Here is a 9,772-nt window from a genome sequence, read left to right as displayed (position 1 = left end):
ACACACACACACACACACACAATAGGTAGATAAATAAATATGTAAAAATGGACAAATTAATTAAATATGCTAGAGAGACTGACTGCAGAAGGTGGTTGTGGGAGCCACTCCAATGTAAGTTTCTGACATAGATACACTATTTCCATTCTATTAATAAGAAACTCAAACTCAAATTTATAAGACGTGGGGAGATGACAATACTGACTCCAAGACCCTACTTGGCCTGAGGTGCAGCCTTGGTAAACATCACCATGGCTCCTAGTCTGTCTTCCTGAGACATTTCTGTGCATCTGTAGAGCTGCTGTAGATAAATCCACTGGGGTCATGGTTACCTGGATAACAGTTCTTCTGGGAGGAGATTCATCTTTCTGTAGAGCGGCCAGCAGTGTAGCTGGGCTATAAGCAGAGTCCTTCTCCAGCAGATTTCTCTGCTGTTTACCTGAACATCATCTTTTATCAGTCCTTGCTTACATGGCTCATTTATAGGTGCTAGCCAGGATGCTGTCATGCCCGGTACCTGTCTTCCTGCCCAGCAGCTTTTAGGAAACTGAAGTTTCTTCCCAGCATTGGAAGTGGCAGAATCTCTGGGTTCTGAACCACCCATGTGTCCTTTGACCACATGGTATGATCTATGATACCTACACAAGCTCTGCTCCACACTGCTGTGCTACTTGTGGCCCAAGTCAGATTTCTACTACAGTGAGACATCACTGTAGAGGGCCTAATCAATCCTCCTCCTCCTCCTGTTCTTGGCCCTGTTTTTCCTCCTCCCACTTATCTTCTCCTCCTCTATTTTGGTTTTGGTTTAAGGGTCTGAAGTAACCCAGGCTGACCTCCATCTCTAGGTCCTCCTTCCTCAGCTTCCTGTGTGCCAAGATTGTAGGTGTGCACCACTGTGTCTGGCTATTATCACTCTGAAAGGATCATAATCCTTGATCTTATCCTAAGCTCCTGCTCCAAAATCAGAAGCATGGGTACTGAATTTTCACCTGTGCCAGGGTCCAACTTTCATTCTCTGTGGATAAGTATTGCCAGACGATAAGGAATTGCTGGAAAAGAGGAAGGCCTTGAGTTGATGGACCCTAGAAGAGCTGTCTGCCAAAATGGCAGGAGGAATGTACCACACAAGTGTCCCTGAATCATCATCTTGCCATTTTCCTAAAGAAGTTAAGGGTGGTGTTGTTCCTATCTCTACAAGTCTATGAGTCAACAGCACAAAGTCAGTACTGGTTAATGTGTGAAGGATGAGAATGAGCTAGACATACATCCTGCTCCTTCAGAGGACTAGATGTGCTTCCTAGAAGTTACGCTGTGGGCAGCTCACACTCCCCTTGTAATTTCAGCTCCAGGGGATCCAACACATTCTTCTAGCATTGCATACAAGTGCACAAACTCCATACACATATAATTTCATTGTATATATAAACCTTTTTATTATATTTTGTACAATTTATTTTGATCTTAGTTTCCCCTCCCCCAGGTCTTCCCCACCTCACTACCCACCGAATTTTGTTTTCTTTCTTTTCTTCCTATTTCTGTCTGCCTTTGTCTGTCTATCTGTCTGTCTCTCTCTCTCTCTCTTTAAATAAGAGAAAATCAAAACAAACCCAATAAGATTAAAAATAACAAAAACAAAATAAAAAGCGCACAAAAAAATGGAGTCTGTATTTTTTAGTTCTCCAACTACTTGTGGACACAAGACTGCCCTGGAGTGTGACAGATATACCCAATGACACTCCACTGGAGAAAACTGACTTTCCCTTTCTCAACAGACACTAACTGAAAGTAGCTTCTTGTTTAGGGAAGGGATTTTGTGTCCATGTCCCCATCTTAGTGCTGGGATTTTGTCTGGTTTGAACCCGAGAAGGCCTGTGTGTGCTGTCTAAAGAACATTGTTTCCATGGAGCCATCCGCCACTTCTGAGTCTCCCAGTCCTTCTGTCTCCTCTTCTGCATAGATCCCTTAACCTTAAGTAGAGGGCTTTAATAATGACTTCTCGTTTACAGCTTAGTGCTCCAAAGTCTCTCACTCCCCACACACCACCCAGTTTTTTTGTCTCTGTGTTAATTCCCATCTACAACAAAAAGAAGCTTCTCCAATGGAGTTGAGCAATGTAATCTATGAGTACAGTGATGTGTCACCAGGAGTCATTTTGCTGCTATGCTCTGTTAGCAAATTAATAGTTGTAGGTTTTCCCCCAGGGTCTATGACCTGTGTATTTCAGGTTCCGGGTCATGTTTTTGTCAGGTATGGGTTCCATCTTATGGCGTGGACCTTAAATCCAAGAAAAAAAGTAGTAAATTACTGTCTTAGTCACTGTTCTATTACTGTTAAAGAGACACTACGACCAAGGAAATTCTTATAAAAATAAAGCATTTAATTGGGGATTCGCTTGCAGTTTTTAAGGTTTATCCCATGATCAATATCTTATGGTTTCTATTGCTGTGACAAAACACCATGAACCAAAAAGCCAGTTGGGGAGGAAAGGGATAATTTGACTTATACTTCCAGCTCATGGTCCATCATTGAAGGAAATCAGAACAGGAACTCAAGCAGTCTGGAACCTGGAGGCAGGAGCTGATGCAGAGGTCGTGGAGGGGTATTGCTTACTGACTTGTTCCTCCTGGCTTGCTCATCCTGCTTTTCTATAGAAGCCAAGACCACTAGCCCAGGGATGGCAGCACCCACCACGCCCTCCCCTATTGATCACTAATTGAGTCAATGCTTTTCAGCCGGATCTCATGGAGCCCTTTCTTCAGTGGGGGTTCCTTCCTCTCTGATGACTCTGGACTCTGGCTTGTGTCAGGTTGACACATAAAAGCACAGTTATCCTGGCAGGAAGCAAATAAGCATGCAGCAAGCAGAGAAGGAACAAGACACACACCACCTCCTCCAACAAGGTCACAACTACTCCAACAAGGGCACACCTCCTAACCCTTCCCAAACATTTCCACTAACTGCTGACTAAGCATTCAAATATATGAGCCTATGAGGGTCATTCTTGTTCAAACCAACACAGTTGCTCCCATTGCATAAGCGCCACTATTACACTAGTCTATTTTGCAGACAGGTTGCTGTTGTAGGTAATGAGGTTTATAGCTAGGTGATAGTGATGATTACTTTTCTCCTATGGTAGCATGTAGAGTACCTTCTCGTACCATGAATGCCAGTGTACGGACGAAACTTCTAATTGGGCACCGGCAGTATTGCTCCATGTTCGACAATGTAAGTTGTGTCTTCAGCAACAAGGACCTACTATCAGATTGTGGGGAATCATCAAAATAGCAAGGGACAATAAACAGCCTGTGATGTTTTGGGGTGGTATTTGGGACCCTTTTGGTCAATAGCCAGAAAACATGTATCCCATCTCTGGCACTTGAGGTTTCACTTGGTGACATATACACATAATTTTAAAAGTTTTAAAGCAAGTATTGACAATAATGCAATAAACTGGATCCTCAAACACAGTTACCTTGAGTATATATAAGTAAAACCATTTTGGGGAAAGAATGTCACATTATGTGACAGAGGATATCTTAAGGCCTCTTTCCTGGGTCTCGGTTCAGGTACTCACAGTGAATATGGAAGAGATGTTTCTGTAGAGAAACACTTTGAGAAGAATGCCAGTCTGGTGACCTAAGGTCTAGGGCCCTAGATCTTGCGAGGACAATAATCATCTGACTTATGGTCTCTTCACAATCCCTCTATGATCTGTGAAATTAGAATAAATATCGCTTATCTGCCATTATATATACCATTGTGAAAAATAAACACATTGACAGAAAATGTGTTTTTTTGGTCTAAGGCTGTAAAAATCTACCTGACACATATCAGTGATGAATATTTCCTCTGTTGAGTGGCATGCAGATGTTGGTATGTTTTATCATCATTCGGTGGTCTAATAGCTCATTAAGAATGAACTCTGTAACTCTAGTGAGGGATTTTTGTTGTGTCATGGTTCATTTTCTCCATTGAAGTCTTCAGCATCCATGCATTTTCTCTGTGCTCTTGTACAACTGAAAGCAAGAATGTGTGTGTGTGTGTGTGTGCACGCGCGCGCATGCGTGCGTGCTTGCGTGTATGCATGCGTGCAAGCGTGTGTCTTTAAGATAAGGTCTTACTATACACATCAAACTAGTCTCAAACTGCAGGCAACCCTTCTGCCTCAGACACCAGGATGCTGGGATTGCAAGCATGTGCCCTCCGTGCACAATTCAATTACTTAATTAGCCCATTAGATGGCATTAGTTACAAGCCAACTCTAATGAGATGGAGCAAGTCTAAAGAGCAAATGCTTTTTCAGTTGTGTTTGTTGTATAACATTTTTTCAAAAATCATTATTATAAAGTCCATATGTTCACTGTGAAAATATATCAAAAACATTAAATGAAATAAAAAAATAAATCTCTCATTTCTAGTAAACTTCAGGACAGCTTCTAGCTCTGATTTATATACAACTGTAAATTCCTAGTTAAACCCATTTTAGCAGAGCTCTGAAATTTCAGCATGATGACAAATCCTGTACTCTCAGTATTTGAGAAGTAAAGACAGGAAGATCAGAGCTCACAATGAGCTTTAGCTAAAATCTGATGTTAGGGCCACCTAGGCTACATTAGACACTACAGAGAAGTGGTGGTGGGGTTGTACTGAAATATTTGAAATGCCTATTCTTTTCAGAATATTACTACCAGGGTAACCGTAACTAACTCAAAATCACTCTGGTCACATCAACTCTACCTCCTACTATTATCTATTACTTTAGAGTCCCCCTGCTTCCTCCAGACAGCAGACTAAGCTGGTTTAACCTTTGTAGTTCATAACTACGTCAACAGTGTCATGAGGTATATTAAGAACCTTGCTATTGTATTACTTACCTGGAGTCTTAGCTTGTTGGGGACTGTAACTGGTATTGTGTCTGCTTCTGTCACTCTCACTTCCTAACCTGTAGCTACTACCATGCATGAGTGCATCGCTGCCCAAATTAGCCAGGCTGGTGTCCAGATTGGCAATGCCTGCTAGGATCTCTACTGCCTCAAACATGGAATCCAGCCTCATGGTCAGGGGCCAAGTAAGAAGACCATTGGATGAGCAGATGACTCCTTCAACATCTTGAGATGGGTATATGGCAAGCGTATGCACAGAGTAATGTTCCTAGACCTAGACTCCAGTAACTGGCAAGTGTTTGCACAGAGCAATGTTCCTAGACATAGACCCCACAGTTACTGATGAAAGTGTCACTGGTACCTACCATCAGCTCTTTCACTCTGAGCAGCTGCTAATAACTACGCCCACGGCTGCTACATCATTGGCAAAAAAACCACTGACCTGGCCTTGGACTGAATTCACAAACAGACTGACCAATACACAGGTCTTTGGTAGAGGAAATGGCTCTGGGATCACCTCCCTGATGATGAAGAGGCCTTCTGTTAATTGTGGAAAGAAGTTCAAGCTGGCATTCTCCATTTACCCACACCCCCAGGGTTCTCTGTTGCTGTTCCCTACAGTTCCATCCTTGCCATTCATACAACTTTGGAGAACTCTGATTGTGCCTCATCGTAGACAATGAGGTCATGTGTGACATCTGTCTTAGAAGTCTTGATATTGAATACCCAACCTATACCAACTTTATCCACCTTGTTAGCCAGATTTTGTCTTCCATATTGTTTCTCACAGATTTGTTGAAACCCTAAATAATGATCTGACAGAATTCCAGACCAGACTGGCATCCTATTCCTGCGTTCACTTCCCTCTGGCACATATGCTCTTGTCATCTCTGCTGAGAAAGGTTACCATGAGCAGCTTTCCGCGGCAGAGATCACCAATGCCTGTGGAAGCACAGACTGCATTTTAGTTTCCTAGTCACCTAGACCCAAATAATCACACAGAAACTGTATTAATTACAACAATGTTTGGCCTGTTAGCTCAGGCTTCTTATTAACTAACTCTTAACATCTTAAATTAAACCCATTTCTGTTATTTTATATTTCACCACGAGGCTTGTGGTTTGTTACCCCTTGCTTCTTGGGCAGCCACATGACATCTCCCTAACTCCACCTTCTCTCTCTCTCTCTCTCTCTCTCTCTCTCTCTCTCTCTCTCTCTCTCTTTTTCTCTCTCTCTCTCTCTCCATCTCTGTTGGGATTTCCTGCCTGGCTTTATTCTGCGCTGCCTATGTTGGGATTTCCCGCTTGGCTTTTTTCTGCCCTGCTGCAGGCCAAATCAGCTTCTTTATTAACCAATGGTAACAAAACATATTCACAACACACAGAGGGGAATCCTACATCATGTCTGCTTTGAGCCAGACAACTAGATGGGGAAATATGATGCTTTTCATGGTAAATACATGGCTTGCTGTCTGTTGTACCACGGTGACATGGTTCTCCCAAAAATGTCAATGGTGCCATTGAAACCATCAAGACCAAGTATATCATTTTGTTTGTGGACTGGTGTCCCACTGGCTTCAAATTTAACAATGATTACTAGCTTCCCACTATGGTACCTGATGAAGACTTAGCTAGGGTACCAAGAGTTGTATGCATGCTGAGCAATACCACAGCCATTGCTGAGGCCTTAGCTCACGTAGACCACAAGTTTGACCTGATATATGTCAAGCATGACTGTGCTCAGGTACCTGGGTGGTGGCATAAAGGAAGAGGAGGCCTATAAAGATGAAGGTGCCCTAGAGAAGGATATGAAGAGGGTGACATAGGTTCTGTTGAAGGAGAGGGTAAAGAATACTAATTCATTCCTTCTACCTTGGTGTCATGTCAAACTCCCAAAACTCCAACTTTTTTGGGTTTTTTTTTTTTTTTTTTTTTTTTTTTTTTTTTTTTTCAAGACAGGGTTTCTCTGTAGCTTTGGACCGTGTCCTGAAACTAGCTCTTGTAGACCAGGCTGGCCTTGAACTCACAGAGATCCACCTGCCTCTGCTTCCTGAGTGCTGGGATTAAAGGCATGCAACACCACTGCCCAGCCGAGATCATAGAAATTTTGCCTTTGGTTTGTTTGTTAATCTACTTGAGAAATAAACTTACTTAGCCCAGGCTAGCCTCAACCCACTGAGGCTGGCCTTGCATCTGTGTTTCTCCATATAATAAAATAGTCCCACACAGCACATCCGTAATCAGAACTAGGGCTTTCTGCATGCTACCAACTGAGCTATTATTCATCCCAGCCCCCAGTGAACTATAGCCCCAGCCTCTCATCAATCATTCTTTTTTAATATTATATTTTTGTTAATTCATTGAGAATTTCATACATACACACTATGTATTTTGATCATGATCGCACCCATATCCTCCCAGATCCACCCTCTACACCCTCACTCATTCTTTTCACAAGTTTATTGAGGTTGAGTGGGTAAAGAAAGGGTGGGGTGGTTGTGGTTCATTCTTTTCAAAAACTTATTCTGTTACAAGTCTCTCACTTGCAGGCCCTGAAGAAGGAGAGGATGGGGTGGGGTCCATAGCAAATCTTTCCCTCATAGGCTCTGTTCACACAGTTCTGTGCACAGGTTCTGAATAGTAGTATATCATTGTTTCTCTGAGGGCCAGACACCACACTTAGCATTTTGTGCATGTACCTGGTCTCATAGAATCCTCTGCTTTATGAATGTGCAATATAGTGTTAATCCCAAAGATGGGAGGAGAAAGACCACTGACCCAAATTATCATGGCTAAACTAACTAAAGCAAGCAATTAAAGCAAGCTTTTTTATTGTGTACACAGGCTGAGGTACTCTAAGGCAGGGTTCACGCAGTCAGCATTGGTTGTAAGGCAGACAAGGCTTTAATAGCTCAGGGTTAGGATTTTTCCAAATAAGGGAAAATGGGCCAGGTTACAGGAGCAGAACATAACAGGTGGCCAAAGCAAGGTAACAGGTAACTGTTGTAGAATATTATTTTAAGACATGTTACATTTCAGCCAGGCAGGTCTTTAATCCTAGTACTCAGGAAGCAGAGGCAGGCAGGCAGATCTCTGTGAGTTCACGACCACCCTGGTCTACACAGGTAGTTCCAGGACAGCTAAGGCTGTTACCTAGAGAAATGCTGTCTCAAAAAAACATGAAAAAAAAGTCTTACATATGTTTATCTTATGGAACATTTGTTTAATGATACAAAGTTGTGTTGTGCTCTTTTATGTTGCATTTGTTTAACTCTGTGAAGCTGTGTTGTTACTTTGCCTGCCTAAAACACCTGATTGGTCTAATAAAGAACTGAATGACCAATAATAAGGCAGGAGATAGGATAGGTAGGACTGGCAGGCAGAGAGAATAAAAAGAGAAGGGGAAATCTGGAAAAGAGAGAGAGAGAAATAAAGGAGTGGCCAGTCACCTAGCTACACAGCAAGTCAGAGAGTAAGTAGTAAAGAGGGATCTACAGAAATAGGGAAAGATAAAAGCCCAGAGGCAAAAGATAGATGGATTAGCCAATAAGGGGCTGGGGAAAGAAAAGACAGATGGAATAATTTAAGTTACAAAAAGCTGGCTAGAAATTAGCCTAGCTAAGGCTGGGCATTCATAAGTAAAATAAGCCCTTGTGTGTGTGATTTATTTGGGAGTTGGGTGGTGGGTCCCCCAAAGAGTAAACAACAACCATCTACAGGTGGTCTTAACAAGGTAGTCATAGGTAGTTGTGAACCTTTTGAAGCAAAGGTAGGGTTGTTAGATGGTTATAAACAACTTTTCAAAACAAAGACATGATTGCCATTCCTGGAATAGGCAATACAGAACCACTTTGTAGTTAAGGTTACAGGTGGGGCATAGCCCAATCCTTGAATAAACAGATGTTTAATCATAAACAGGAATGAACTTAGTTTGTCTTTACTGTAAGATGGCTTTTAAGCCTATGATGAGGACAGACTGGTTCTTCAATGTTTTCCCAGTTTATAAATACATGAGTTAACATTTCTTTAATCCATGTGCAGGACCCTTTAGCTAGTCTCAGACGTTCCGCAGCCAGCTAGGTGTAGGAAGGTGTAGACACGGAATCTGCATCTGAGAATTCCACTTCTGACATAAACAAGGTTGGTTATATTAGAATAAGAATTCAAAGAGCTCTAGAAATTCCAGGTCACAAAATTACCCCATTATATAGTTTTTCTCCACTAGGAAAATGGACTGGGCTGGACCATAATTAAGAGGTAGAGTGCCTGCCTACTCTTTCAGGTCCTGGGTCGACCCCCAGAAAAGAAAACAGGGAGAGCCTGTAAGATTCCAAGACGGTCTGCAACTTGACAGCTGCTGAGCTTGGAAACCGCCCGCCCACACGGTTGCTGGGGTTGCTGGCGTCAGAGCCACGGTGGTGACTGGGTGGTGACTGACAGCTCACCGCCAGTCGGTCCTCCCCAGCCTTGCTGGTCCCCGAGTCCACTCTGCACAGAATCAGAAACAACGAGGACAGTAGAAGAAAAGCAGGGGGAAGAAAAGCAGGTGACCAGAAGCGGCCAGTCTGAAGTGAAAAACCCAGCAAGGTCTTGCCTGAGAGGAAGGGCGGTCATAGTGACGCTGGTAGACGCTACAGGCCCCTCCTAGCAACCAATTCTGGTGGTCAGGCGACGGACATCAGCTGTTGCTGGGCAGGCTAGAAGTGTCTTCTGCCCCCTCCCAGCAAGGGCCTGCAGTAATGATATCCCGTTGAAAAGTTTCTGCACCCCGATAAACCTCTCTGCCAACACAGCAGTCCTGATCAGACCAAATCAAAGCGAATCAGAAAAAGTACAGGTTTAATGGATAAAACTCCCCCAGATGATTTTGCAGTCCCCCAGAGAGGAGAC

At 43.0% G+C, this 9,772-nt stretch overlaps 1 pseudogene; it reads left to right on the top strand.

Annotated features, from left to right (window-relative positions):
- The first annotated feature begins 4,956 nt into the window (after positions 1–4,956).
- On the top strand, positions 4,957–6,740 carry LOC101992886 (annotated as a pseudogene).
- The last annotated feature ends 3,032 nt before the right edge of the window (positions 6,741–9,772 follow it).

Source organism: Microtus ochrogaster, linkage group LG2, assembly GCF_000317375.1.
Source record: "Microtus ochrogaster isolate Prairie Vole_2 linkage group LG2, MicOch1.0, whole genome shotgun sequence".
NCBI lineage: Eukaryota > Metazoa > Chordata > Mammalia > Rodentia > Cricetidae > Microtus > Microtus ochrogaster.
This window is presented reverse-complemented; position numbering and strand designations above follow the sequence as displayed.